Genomic DNA, 14,858 nt, shown 5'->3' with positions numbered 1-14,858 from the left:
CCTAGATCTATTTTCCAGGTCTGTTGTTTTTCCAAGTAAATATTTGACATTTTTTTCCAATCTTTTATTTTTTTGGTTTTGCTGGACTGATTCTTGATGTTTCAATGAATCAGTCATTTCTATTTGTTCAGTTCTGATTTTTAGTGAGTTATTTTCTTCATTAGCTTTTTTTACTTCTTTTTGTATATGTCCAATTGAGTTGTTTTGCTCTATGGAATTTTTTTCCATTTCACTAATTATTATTTTTTTTTTTAGTGAGTTATTTTCTTTTTCCAATTCGCAAATTCTGTTTCCCTGCACTTCTTGGGAGTTTTTTATCTTTTCCAATTCACATTTTAGGAAGTTGTTGCTCTCTTGCATAGCTTCTTTTTCCTTTCCCCATTTCTCTCTTTTAAGGTTTTTAATAGTCTCTTCTAGGAGAGCCTTTTGTATTGGAGATCAACAATTGTCTGGAGACTGTCTGCTATTAGTCTCTTCAGGGTTGAAAAGCTGTTCTTTTTCTGTATAGAAACTATCAATCGTTCTTTTGATTTTTTTACTCATTTTGTTAAAGCCTGTAAGATCTGCCTTCAGAGCCAGGAGGTTACCAGCTTCCTCTGCAGAGCAGTGATAGGTGTATGGACGGGTAGCTGTCCTGCCAGCCAGCTACAAAAAGCAGCGAGGTACTGGAGTGCTCTGGGAAAGAGTTCCCCACCTGAAAGTAACTCAGGCCTGCAGGGCCGGGCTGGGAAAGTGCCCTTCAAAGAACCCCTGTTGTGTGAGATAACAACTGCCCTGGGGCTAGATGCTGAGCAGTGAGAGTTTCACTGCCCCAAGCCAAACCCTGCCCTGGGGCTGTGGGTATTAGCAGCTGAGCAGTGAATGGATTTGCAGGGACCAGAAGTGTCTGCCCGGGAAGCGCAGTCAGCTGGGGAGGTTCTATTGCCCCAGGCTGAGCCCCCCACTCTGCAGATCAGAGGCTGCCCAGGCTGTGCCCCCCTGCTGTGCAGATATATAGCTGCCCCAGCAAAAGCCCAGAACTGCAGGATGTGGCTACAGGGCTGCATTACAATCTGCCTGAGTCACTTCCGGGTTTGAGGGGTTACAGCCAGATCTCGTTAGGTTCTGGCGTTTTTTAGAGGACCCTCTGTTTTAGGCTTTCATTTCTCTGCCAGTTTACTGCTTTGCAATCAAGGCAGAGCAGTCAGCCTATAGCAGAGTCGTCTCTATAACTTCTCTAGCCACAGAGATCACCCCCGCCCCTGGTCTGCTCAGGATGCTAGCCTCTCGCTGCCTGTTCTAGTCTGTTCCTAGTTTGTCCCTCAGGACAAACCTTTCCTGGCGAGCTTCCGGATTGACTTTGCTGGTAAGTTGTAGTGCTTCTAATCTTCATGAATTTAAGCAGTGAAGAGCTATTTTTGAGGCTGGATTAAATAGTTGGTTATGAGGGGAAGGAGAAGAGCTTAGAGAGTCGTGTGTGCTGGCTCCGCCATCTTGGCTCAGCCCCCGGAAGTCCAGAGATCTTTCTTTTTCTGCACTTTCCTCTACTTCTCAAAAAAATCCCTCTTTATAATAAATAAATGTAGTCAAACAAAATAAATCTACATATAGACTGCCATAACTGAAGAGTCTTTACCTCTATAGAGTCTCTGCCTCTCTGCCAAAATGTGGGAAGAGTACTTCCTCATCAGTCTTCTAGAGTGGTAATTCATTATGGCATTGATGACAGTTCTTAAATTTTTCACAGTGTCCTAGAGTTCAGTATAGTACTTGGCATATTATAGGCATTTAATAAATGTTTGTTGACTTGATTTTGCAATCTTGTAGTTATTGTGTAAATTGTTTTGCTCATTTCACTCTGCATCAATTCATTCAAGTCTTCTCTGACTTCTGAAAATTCATCCATTCTTAAAATTTCTTTTAAAATTTCAATAACATAATCTTAAATTTGTACTTACATATTAAACCATAATTTATTCAGTTCCAATTGATGGGAACCCACTTTATTACCATTTCTTTGAATGAGCCATGTTGCTATAAATGTTGTTGTACATATGAATCCTTTACTCTTTTCTTTAATCTCTTTATAGTATATAACTAGCAGTAGTATTGTACAATTTAGTGACTTTGGTGATAAAGTTCCATGTTGCTTTCCATAATGGTTGGATCAATTTATAGCTACATTAACAGTGTATTAGTAGTGACCCTTTCAGCCCACATACCCTTCCAATAATTGTCACTTTTTTGGATCAACTTTATCAGTATGAAATATGTAAAGTAGACCCTTAGAACTAATTAATTCTCTAGTTACTGGTGATTTATAGAATTTTTTTCATATTGTTGCTAATAGTTTGCTTTTTTACATTTGACAACTGCTAATTCATATCCTTTGACCACTTATCTTTTGGGAAAGACTCTTGTTTTTATATATTTGTATCCATTCTTTAGATATTCTTTCCCATGCAAAGTGGTTTGGATTCAGTTGTCTCATTTCTGTTGTATTTTGTTTGATTTTTAATCAGCATCCCTAAACTATCAATCAGCCATTTCTAGTCCCTGGAGAGCTCTCTGAGTATATTTACATCCCTGTGTGCAGCAAACCCTGAAGCTTTGTAATTGAGAATTATTTAATTAAATTTCCTTTCTCAGATCAAGGAAACTGAAACACAGTGTCCTCTAAGCTTTCAGTATAGGATGTTAATTTAATTTAAAGTGAGTTGTTGAATGTATCTGTGCTATTTATTTCAATTTTTTAAAAGCAGGATAAAAAGCTCCATTTTTAAATTTGGTCCATCATAGTATTTAACACTGTCTGGCCTAAGTGCTTCCTTTTTGAGACTCAAAAAAAGGTAATCTGCCTCAAGAATGTAATTGATTTGATAAAATATATTTTACAATCTCAGAGATGGTTAAGCCATAACAATTACTAGACATCTGCCAAGTACCACAGGTACCGCAGTTTCAAATGAAATAGAAGCTAGGCTTCTGAGCTCATAGAGCTTACAGTCAAATGAAGAAAATAAAGTGAAACATCCATTTATTTGTATCTATATATACACACATATGTGTAGTGTGACATCAGAAACAAAGGTAGAGAACCTGCTTCCTCAGTCAGAAAGGCTTCAGAAGCCCTACTTCTAATATATACTAACTAGGTGACTTTTGCCAAGTCGCTTAATCTGTGAGAACCCCAGGCAATTGTAAGATTATCCATTGCTGAAGAAGTGGAAATCTTTATTGATGAAGAGAATTTCTTCTCTGGGAATATCTTATACCAAGGTTCTTATACCAAAGAAATCATAAGTCTAGAAAAAAAAAATTACTATAACATCAATTGGTAACTCTAAATCTCCACAACTAACTACAACTATTCAGAAAGTAAATAATTATTTGGAGAGGTGAAGAGGCTTCCAGGGGTCCTCAAACTTTTTAAATAGGGGGCCAGTTCACTATCCCTCAGACTGTTGGAGGGCCGGACTATAGTAAAAACAAAAACTTTGTTTTGTGGGCCTTTAAATAAAGAAACTTCATAGTCCTGGGTGAGGGGGATAAACATCCTCAGCTGCTGCATCTGGCCCACGGGCTGTACTTCGAGGACCCCTGGGCTGCTGAACAATGCATTATATATAGTAGAGGAGACTTTGCTCTTGAAGACATGTTGATCAAAAATCCGAAAGAGCCTCCTCATTCATATTGCTACTGCCTTCAGTGCCCAGCACATAGTAAACTCTTAATAGATCTTGTCTTCCCTTGTCTTTTATTTGGAAATACTTGGAGAGGAGAGATGGATCTTTTGTGACCTAAGATTGCTGAACTGAGCACAAGAGTCTCAGTTCTGGGACATGAGGGGATAAAGGATTGGCATTTGGAAGGGAATACTGAGCCACTGAGGAATCAGATTAGGATCTTTGTCTTTTTAAACTTATATATCAATGTACATATGAGACATGATATCAGGGAAAAGTATCAACATTGAAATTTGTACTGATTTTGAACTCTAGAAAATGAAAGAAGCATCTGATTGCCCTTCAGCACATTGATGATTATGTCTATTATTAAATGTGTCATAGTAACTTTGTTGTATGTTTTATTTGATTGCAACACTAAATGTTGTTCCTGCATTCTTAGCTTTTGTCATTTGTGGTTCAGGTCACATGATTGCTTATAACTTAGAAAAAATTAGAAGAATATTGGGCTGTCATCACTGCTACACAATTCTAAGAGCAAGATATCCTCATTTCATGAACAAGAAAACTGAAATCCAGAGAAAGTCAATGATTTGTCCATGATAACAGCTGCTAGTAAGTCATAGAATCAATTCTAACACTGTCCCTTATGCTACCTTTTCAATATTTCTTGGAAATATGTGAGAAACATATAAATAGTACTTAAGTGTAGAAAAGAGCCTTCTTCAATGAGAGATGAAAAAGTGCCATGATTGGGAGTTGATCACTTAACCTCTCTTGAGATTATTTTCATCTGTGCAGTAAAGAATTAAATTATTTTTACCAGTCCCTTCAATGGTTCTATTCATTCTATTCCTGTACACTGACTTTCTGTTTCAATCAGCCAGGTCTATTCAGTGTTTGCTTTTGTCCTTCGAAAGTTGCAGAGGTTGGAGATAAGGGAATGGAAAGAATAGATGAGATAAATAATTCATCTCTATGAAACCCCCCAACAAAGAAAACAAAGCAAAACCTTGTGATGGTTCAAAGATACAATGGAAACAAATAGACATAATTTCAGAAGCTTTCATATGAAAAAATATTTTCCTTGATAGGATATTGTAAAATGCACCAGGTGTTATTAAACAGAGCCAAGTCCTAGTACAAAGATTAAGGGCTTAATAAATATTGGTAGATTTGATTATCAGTCTGCTAATTGAAGTAGAAGAAGAATTTAGATTAGATTTCTATGCCAGGATTCACAAATGGGTATACTAGCAAATGATGCTTTGTTTCTACAGATGAGCATCTGAAACTCTTTATTATATTCTTCAGACAGATAAATAGAGACCACAAATCTTTTGGCAACTAAAGAAAGAATTCAGGTTAGTAAAAGAGAAAGTTTAAAGCATAGATGTTTGGGGAGCAGTTCTATAAGTTTAAAGTCTGGGACCTCTAGCAAAAATGTAAGGAAGCATCTTTTGATAATGGCAAAATGAGCAATCTCCCGTGACTCCTCTCTGCAGTAGTATCTGGAGGGGTCTTTGTTAATAAGAATAATACTGAAACCATAGTGGAGAGAGTGTTGGACCTGGAATTGCAAATCTGGTCTCAGACACCAATAGCCCAATGACCCTAGGTAAGTCTAAATTTAACCCTGTTTTTCTCAGTTTCCTCATCTGTAAAATGAACTGAAGAAGGAAATGGCAAACCAGTCCACTATCTTTGCCAAGAAAACCTTCAAATGGCATCATGCAGAGTTGAATACAATTGAAAAATGACAATGGTAAAAAGCTCAGAGGAGATAACAGGTCATATTTACACACTACTTTTATTGCCTGATCCGATCTTACCTTTCCAGTCTTGTTCCATATTCTATTCTCATCCAGCATGCTATTCCTCATACACATCACTCTACGTTCTAATTTCTCATCTCTACCTCTAGGAATATTTGGTTTACCCCCAAAGAGGCATTTATTGGTCTCCCCAGAGGTTAGTGTCTTCCCTACATGGTTACCTTTTATGTTGTGTTTTGTTGGCTCAAAGTGAGTATAAATGGCAATTGTTTCTGTATTGGCCAAAAATCCTGTGGAAGTTCCCCTCCTAGATGGATTTTTTTTTCATTTGGTAAATTTTAAAAATCATTTCTTACCTAGCCTTAATCACTAAATAGTAATCACTGCTTTAGACAAACTGAAACTTGGAATGATCTTTCTCTTAAAAAGACCAAGGTCTCCCACTGCATCTGGGGTAATTTCCAGTAGTCCCAAACTATGGTTCCCAGGGGAATGAGGCAGGTGACCTTGCACAGCACTCTCCCACTTAAATCCAATTCACTTGCAGGTCAGGCAAATGACCTCCCTGATGTCATTGATGGAAAAACAACAAAAACCGTCTTTTATGAATCTTATGTATGCTTTGTATGATATACCTGTATAAATCCATGTTGTCTTCACTATTAGAATAGAAGTTTCTTGAAAACAGAGATGATTTCACTTTTCATCATTGTGTCCCCAGTGCGTAGAACAGTGTCTGGTATAGAAGGTATTTAATAAATATTTGCTGATTGGTTGATTAATGCAAAATGCTTTCTCCACAACCAATTTTTGGGTTTGCTAGGTAGGGCAAGTATAGACACCATTTTACAGATGAAAAAGTGCTGTTAAGTTTTTGTAAGCATATGAGAAGAGTAGTAAAGTAGCAGAGGACAGGGGTCTAAATCCCACTTCTGATGCTTACTTCCCATGTGACCTTGGGTATGTCAGAACCACTCTGGATTTTAGTCTCTTCATCTAAAATAAGGGAGGAGGAGTAGTTGGTCTTTGAAGCCCCTTCCAAGTACTAGTTCTTCAGTTCTATGAATCAGTCAACAAACATTTATTTAGTATCAAATAATAGTAATATAATAATAATAAAAATAATAAAATAAATAAATATAAAATAATGCTATTTTCAATTTTTTTTCTTTTCTATTTCTTCTTTCACAACATGATGAATATGGATGTATAACCTATATCACATTGATTGCTGTCTTGGGGAGAGATGAGGGGAAGGAGGGAGAAAAATTTGGAACTCAGAACCATTCAAAAATGCACATTGAAAACTGTCTTTATATATAGCTGGGAAAAATAAAATAAAATGCTATTAAATGAAAGGGTAATAACCTGTACCTGAGCCTTCTACCTTTATAAGTTGATAAATGTGTATATTTGAGTAGGATCCATACTTTCTTTTGTAACCAGTTTTATACACACACACACACACACACACACACACATATAATGACAAAAATGAGATAAGAATGATGCATGTTTGTAATTCTGATTCGTATCTTTACCTAATTTGTGCCCTGTTAGAAGAGAATCAGTTGCTAATTTGATTGAATGAACACCATGTTCTGCAATACAGAAGGTATGGAGGAATATGGGGGTTTCGAAATAAACAAATAACACAAAATTTAATTACTGCTTTCCCTTGAGGACAAACAGCTTGTAATAAAAGTGATAACGATGATGGTTCACACATGCATTATGCTTTAGTTTTGTTTTTTTACAATAATAATTTTCAGATTTCACCTTCTGATTAACAAAAGCAAGAAGTTAACCAAAAATAATTAATACAATGAAAATGGAGAGAGGTAGGTTGCTTTGTTTTCTGGAACCCTTTATTACTGGTTTTTCTCAGTTATTCTCATTTATTACTTAGCTTTGGGGGGATAACCCCTATTTGGGGTTTTCTTAATAAAAATTTTCATGAGTGATTTGTCATTTCCTTCTCCAGCTTATTTGACAAATGAAGAAACTGAGGCAAAATTACATTGAGTTGTCCAGGGTCACACAGCTGTCAAATATCTGAGACCAGCTTTGACCTCAGAGAAGAGTCAGACCCAGAAGTTCTATCTACTTCACCACCTAGCTATCCGTATTATACATACATATACATGTGATATATGTTCTTGGGGATGGAGAGACAGAAGAGAGAGACAGATAGACAGAGACAGAGAGATAGATACAGAAAGACAACGAGAGACAGAGAGAAACAGAGACACACAGAAAGACACACATATAGAAAGAGACACAGAGAGATAGAGACACAAAAAGAGACAGAAAAAGAGAAAGACACCTGGAGATACACAGAGCCAGAAAGAAACAGAAACAGTGAGAAACAGAGACAGAGAAAAACAGATAGAAACAGACAGACAGAGAGAGAAACAGAGAGACAGATAGAGAGGAGAACAGGGAGACAGAGACAAAGAGACACACACACAGAGACAGAGACACAGAGACAGATAGAGAGCCAGAAAGAGTCAGAGATAGAGAGACAGAGTCAGAGAGACAGACAGAGAGAGATACAGGGAGACAGAGATACAGAGAGACAAGTAGAGTGATAGAAAATGCAAAGCTGTCCTGCTTTCTTAGTCTTTCTTGATATCCCCAGCTACTAGTGCTTTTACTCCCAAAATACCTTGTATCTACTCTGTATATATTCCTTCACATATGCATATTGTTCTCCAGAAAGTTGTAACCTTCTTAGGTTCAAGCTATTATTTTTGCATTCCTCTGCCTGGCACATAGTAGATGCTGAGCAAATTTTCATGAGTTTAAATTTGATCTCAGCCACTTACTAGCCATGTGACCCTGGGAAAGTCACAAATCCTGTTTGCTTCAGTTTCTTCATCTATAGAATGATATGGAGAAGAAAATGGCAAATCACTCCATTATTTTTGCTAAGAAAACCCCGAATAGAGTCATAAAGAATCAAGCAGGACTACAACAAAAGGGAGGAGCTTTAACACTTCTGATTGTTAACTGTCAGCGTGGTGATGTCTGATTTAAGACTTTTTCCTTTATAACTGGAAATTAAGCTCTTCTGAGGATGTGGAAGTCAGAGCAGGTGGTAGAGTGACTAGGTGAAGGACCTGAAGTGAGGAAAACCTGAGTTTGAAACCTGTCTCAAATTACTAACCACCCTCAGCCTCAGGCACCTACCTCACAATGTTGCTGAGGTCAAATGAGATAACATGTAAAAAGCAATTTGTAAATCTTAAAGCATTATGGGAATGTTAGGTATCATGATCATGATCATCATCATCATCATCATCATTACCATTAAAATGCTACTGTGAGGGAAAAGGGACAAGGAAGAGAAAAGGGTTAGTGCTCCCCTAAACAATGGCACAAAGTGGGCTTAGATGTTGAACATTAAGAGCATTAACCACTATGTAGAAATATACAGACTTTCACTTTGGGCATTTATCAGGGTATCTGCTGTCTTTCTGTGTGTTCTTCCTTCATTTAAGACTGCTCTAAATATTTATTTTAAGCTTTTTCATTTGTATTACAAGATTTCTCTCAGGTCCACTTCTTCCTAGATTGGCAACCTTTGATATCTAAATTACTTTTTTATTAATCAGTCTCTGGAAGGGTGGCAAAACATATCCTGAACTCTCTGTCTTTTGTAAATGTGCATGTTGTTATAAGAACCACACTTTCTCCCTTTGAAAAGTGGCTGTGCTCATTTGTATTTCCTCATGTCTGATTTCACTTTCATTCCCCTTGCCCTGGAAAGTGGGAAAGAATTCAATTCTCAGAAAACCTCTGAGTTTCTAACTCAAATACAGAAATGGAGGAAAGGGTAAAAAAAATCTGAGGTTCAGATTTTGTTGCCCTTTATCTGGGGATATACAGCTCAGTCTACACAGATGTGACAATAGTTCCCTGGATGACTACAGCATGTCTTTAGTTGCTTATTCTTCCATGTACCAAGCATCAAATAGCCCACATTCTTCCATCAATAAATAGAAAAAAGAATTTATATCTATATCAAATAAACTATCCTCTTCAGAAGTCAAATAAATAGTGAAATAAGATATTAGTATTTAAAGTTATAAGGACTGCAGAATCAAAACATTTAGAACAGAGGTTTTTTATCTTTTTGTGTGTCATAGGCCCCTTGGCAGTCTGATAAAATCTGTAGACCTCTCATAATAATGTTGGTAACATTAGAAGGACCAGAATTTAAGAATATCTGGAAGGACCAAGTTATGTTTATTGATGGAGCACACTTTTTTAATTCATAAAGAAAAAAGAAAAAGAAAAAAGAGATAGGTGTTTTTATTTCAAAGATTAAAATAAATATTTGCATACCTGGTCATTTCAGTGGCAAATGCATAAAATAAAATAAATAGGGCTAACAGGTAAAATGATTTATTGAAATACAGTTATCATCAGATAATAAATCACATAGCAGTGAGTTGAAGAGAAAGAACTGAGTCCAGGTCTCCTGATCCCAGATCAATCTTCATTCCTCAACTTTGCCTCCTCACTTCCCTAGTTTTTATCATGACTCAGCTTCAAATTCACCTTTCTTGTCTTTCCTCTGAAATTGCCTTCCACTTGCATTGAGTCTATCTTGTATGTCCATGTATTTATTTGCTTGTTATCTCATCTCCTCCATTAGACTGTGGGATCTTTCAAGGCAGGGACTGTTTTTTAGTTTGTTTGTTTTTGCTTTTCTTTGTATCTCCAACATTTCACACAGTGTTTGCACATAGTTGATGCTTTATAGATGCTTATTGATTGACCAGTTCTTTCCATTACACAAATGCTGCCAAAGAGATCGTTACCCTGGCCAATAACAACAACAAAAAAAACAGACAGTGACAACTTAGAACTATTACTTGGAAGTAAATGCAGTATAAAAAGAGTTATGGAAAGGGGGTTCTGATTTTACCTCTGTCACAATGTTATTATGTAACTTTGGATGGTTTCCTTTTCTATGAAGTGAGGGCAACATCATCCCCCAGGACAGCCAAGTAACACAACAGATGTCAAAGTGATTTCAAAGTAGTTAAGAGGGTATACAAATGTGAAGATTGCTCACTAGGCAGTTCAAGCCAGCAGAAGCCCTTTTTAATCTCAGTTATTTTCATATTCCTGGCAGAGTGATTAAAATGATTTTTCTCAGTTTTCCCACTTGACTTTCTCATGAGAATATGATATAAGCTGGAAAGGGACTTCAAGACTATTTAGTCCAACCCTTTAGGTGGGATATGTTTGGTGATCTATTTGAACATAGTTGAACATAAAGATATGTTTGTTGATCTAGTATAGCCTCCTCATTTGACAGATGAGGAAACCAAGGTTTAAGGAGCTTAAGGAACTTGCAGTAGTAAGCTTCAGAAGTGGAATTTAAACTTAAATCCTTTATCTCTAAGCAGTATTCTTTCCACTGTACCATGTTATAAATCATTTTCTATTTGTAGGGTGGGCTCTGAAAGTCTAGCTGCATCGTGTTATGGAGGGGGTGGGAAATGAAACTACTTTTTGTTGAACTAATACACCTTTGTAACAATTCCTCCCGTATTCTCTTTTTCTCCTCTGACATCACCACTTTGGCGAAGGCCCTCATCGCCCTACGCCTAGATTTTCTTTTGAGGCAATTAGAGGTTAAGTGACTTGCCCAGAATCACACAGCTAATAAATGTCTGAGATCCTTCTGATTCTGGAGCCAGTGCCTTATTCACTGTACTCCCTAGCTACCCTTCCTATTTAGATTATTATAAGAGTTTATTGGTGGATCTCCCTGCCAAAAGCCTCTCCCCATTTTAGTTCATCCTCCACTCAATTATCAAAGTATCCATTACTCCCTAGTGAATCCCTATCACCTCTAGGTTCAAATATAAAATTCTCTGTTGGTTATTCAAAGTCCTACATAACCTGGTCCCTTCCTACCTGTGTAGTCTTCTTACACATTGGCCCCTTTACCCATAACACTATAACCTAAGGACATTGGCTCCCTTACTGTTCCTTTCCTAAACTCCATATTCCGTCTCCATGCCTTTTTTTAAACTGATTATTCCACATACATTGAATATTCGTTCCTCATTTCAACTTCCTGGCTTCCCTGGCTTCCTTCAAGATCCAGCTCAAATTCAAGTTTCTCCCATTCTACCAAGTCACCAGTGACATATAAAAGATGTTGGAGGTATGATCAGTCTAGGACTAGCTTCTACAAAGGAGAAACAAGAAATGTAAATGAAATCAAAAGGTGTCCATGTACTCCTTGCCAATCCTATAATCAGGTCAAGAGGAAGGAAGGCTGCAAATGCTATCTTGCAACCAGCCAATTAATAGCTGGATATAATAGCCAGACATATAGGCAAGTCTCTGCTAATGATCTCTTGAGCAGAGATTTTTCTATGTTATATATCAGGAGGCTTTAGTTTTTTTCTTTTTTTTTTTTAAATAACTTTTTATTGATAGAATGCATGCCAGGGTAATTTTTTACAGCATTATCCCTTGCATTCACTTCTGTTCCGATTTTTCCCCTCCCTCCCTCCACCCCCTCCCCCAGATGGCAAGCAGTCCTTTACATGTTGAATAGGTTACAGTATATCCTAGATACAATATATGTGGGCAGAACCGAACAGTTTTCTTGTTGCACAGGGAGAATTGAATTCAGAAGATATAAATAACCCGGGAAGAAAAACAAAAATGCAAGCAGTTTATATTCATTTCCCAGTGTTCTTTCTTTGGGTGTACCTGCTTCTGTCATCTTTGATCAATTAAAGCTCTCTTTATCGAAGAGATCCACTTCCATCAGAATACATCCTCAAACAGTATCGTTGTTGAGGTATATAATGATCTCCTGGTTTTGCTCGTTTCACTTAGCATCAGTTCATGTAAGTCTCGCCAGTCCTCTCTGTATTCATCCTGCTGGTCATTCCTTACAGAACAATAATATTCCATAACATTCATATACCACAATTTACTCAACCATTCTCCAATTGATGGACATCCTTTCATTTTCCAGCTTCTAGCCACTACAAACAGGGCTGCCACAAACATTTTGGCACATACAGGTTCCTTTCCTTTCTTTACTATCTCTTTGGGATATAAGCCCAGTAGAGACACTGCTGGATCAAAGGGTATGCACAGCTTGATAACTTTTTGAGCATAGTTCCAAATTGCTCTCCAGAATGGCTGGATGTGTTCACAATTCCACCAACAATGTATCAGTGTCCCTATCAGGAGGCTTTAATTCATTGTGGGAACTTAGGTTTCACCAATTTGACATTTTCTCAGGGACATGAAAATGCCCATCTCTACCTCACTTGCTTTCATTCTCTTCTGTGTACTCATGGAGATTTCATGTGTTTCCTTGGTTGTCCATGGCAGTAATAGACCACCTCACAAAGACAAGTTCTTTTATGGGAAGCCTCATCAATCTGTGTCAGTCTGTAGGCAAGGAGAAGGAATATGGGGAAAAGAGCTTATCAAACTAGAATTAGCAGAAGACAGTTCTAGGGGCAGTTAGGTAGTGTAGTGGACTGAGTTCCAATTTGGCCTAAAACACTTAATATCTTTGTGATCCTGGACAAATCACTTTACCCTGTTTGCCTCATTTCCTCAAATGTCAAATGAGCTGGAGAAGGAAATAGCAAATTGTTCCATTATCTCCAGCCAAGAAAACCCCAAATGAGATAACAAAGAATTAAGGATGACTGAAACCACTGAACAACAATATAATCAATTTTGGCCACTAGTTCAACTGACTCCAGTACTTCTTTTTCATCTCACTACTTCTCACATATGGTTAAGGAAGAAGGAAGAATATGAGAAGATAAAATAGCTATCAATAAACCAGAAAGAAGGAAGATTATGAGAAGATAAAATAACTATCAATCAACCAGGAAGAAGGAAGATTATGAGAAGATAAAATAGCTATCAATCAACAATTTTTCATTAATCATCTAGGTGATAGCAGTGTATAAGAAAGAAAGGAAAAAAGGAAGGAAGAGTGAAAGAAGGAATTCTTATTTTCAAGAAATTTACATCCTATAAGGAGAGACAGTATACTTAACATCTACATCTTACTTTGTATAACATTAAATAGTATTTGCAAAGTACTTTTAATCTTATCTCATTTGAACTTTGATAATGCATTATATATAATATGATAAATATAAACAGAATAAATACAATATGAATACACAGGATTCACAAGTTCATGGTAAACAGGATATAGTTGGGAAAGAGAATACTAGCAAAGAAGAGGCTTCTGAGATATATTTTGAAAGAAGAGCAGGGAATTCCATGAGGTAAACATACATTCCAAGTGTGTCTCCAAATTTGAAGGACTATTGTGTAGATCTGTTTTGTGTTGGTAGACCAACCATAACCATTGAGTGGAAACCAAAAGGGAGTAGATAATGTTTCAATAAAGAGAAGATTTTTCTGCAAACTAAAGTTGTTCATTGTTGGAATAGTCAGCCTCTGAAACATCTTCACTACAGCCTAATAGAGACATTTAAACAATCATATGCAGAAGGGAATTCTTTATTGTAGGAGATTGGATCTTCCCATATTCTATGAATTGCTGAATACCAGAAACTAAGCAATTCCATTCTACGGAATTTCTGGTTTTAGTAAAATGTCAGCTATCACTTGTTTAGTTTATAGTATCAAATAGGGCATATGCGTCACAGGTCATGAAGGACCTTGAGAATGGCAAAGTTGGTTGGAGAGAATCCTCCAGGCGTAAACCCCTAATATTGCTAGGGTGAACAGCCAGGAATGGGAGATAAATATCAAATAGTGTTTGCTCACCAATATTGAGGCAGCTGATGAAATCAGTTAAGCCCATAAGTCAGGGGGTTATCAGCTAAGCCCCTAGCAAGAACAGGACTTGAGACAGCTTTAAACAGCATTAGAAACAAAGAGAAAAGGGTAAAAAGGCCAAGAAATCTGTCCCTACTCAGCAATTAGAAATGTCCCTGCCCTTCTCCCTCACCAAAAAGTTAATCTCTTCATGCCAGTGTGAATTTCTCTAATACCTATCCTGTCCCAGGTTCCAACCGTTCTTCACCCTATATCCTTCCTCAATAATGAGAAGGCATACTGTCATGCCCACTAGTCATAGTGTCAATTTAAAGCAACAGTCTTCTTTTTTTTCTAGCTGACAATATTCTCATCCTACTCATCCTACAGTCTCTTAAAACTTATCCCTTCTCTCCACTTGTGAAATCCTATATATGTCCTTTCTCCTTCATCCAGTGCTTTTGATAGTCAGAATCATAGTTATATGTGCTACTTGATTTAACAGTTAAATCTTAGCCAAATTAAGAGCTTAAAGTAGAAAGCTCTTTTGCTAACTTTAAGTAAATACTTCAATGTTTCAATATATGATATAATAGAACGAGAACTGCTTTTA

The 14,858-nt window shown here is 37.0% G+C and overlaps 1 long non-coding RNA gene across 1 annotated transcript in view; it reads left to right on the top strand.

Annotated features, from left to right (window-relative positions):
* Window positions 1-1,141: 1,141 nt before the first annotated feature.
* The window catches only part of LOC127541132 (uncharacterized), a 217,064-nt gene continuing 203,347 nt past the window's right edge, over window positions 1,142-14,858 (top strand). Inside the window, exon 1 of the long non-coding RNA XR_007948372.1 lies at window positions 1,142-1,345. This is a non-coding gene — a long non-coding RNA (uncharacterized LOC127541132). The remainder of the gene's footprint in view (window positions 1,346-14,858) is intronic.

Source organism: Antechinus flavipes, chromosome 6 (assembly GCF_016432865.1).
Source record: "Antechinus flavipes isolate AdamAnt ecotype Samford, QLD, Australia chromosome 6, AdamAnt_v2, whole genome shotgun sequence".
NCBI classification, from domain to species: domain Eukaryota; kingdom Metazoa; phylum Chordata; class Mammalia; order Dasyuromorphia; family Dasyuridae; genus Antechinus; species Antechinus flavipes.
This window is presented reverse-complemented; position numbering and strand designations above follow the sequence as displayed.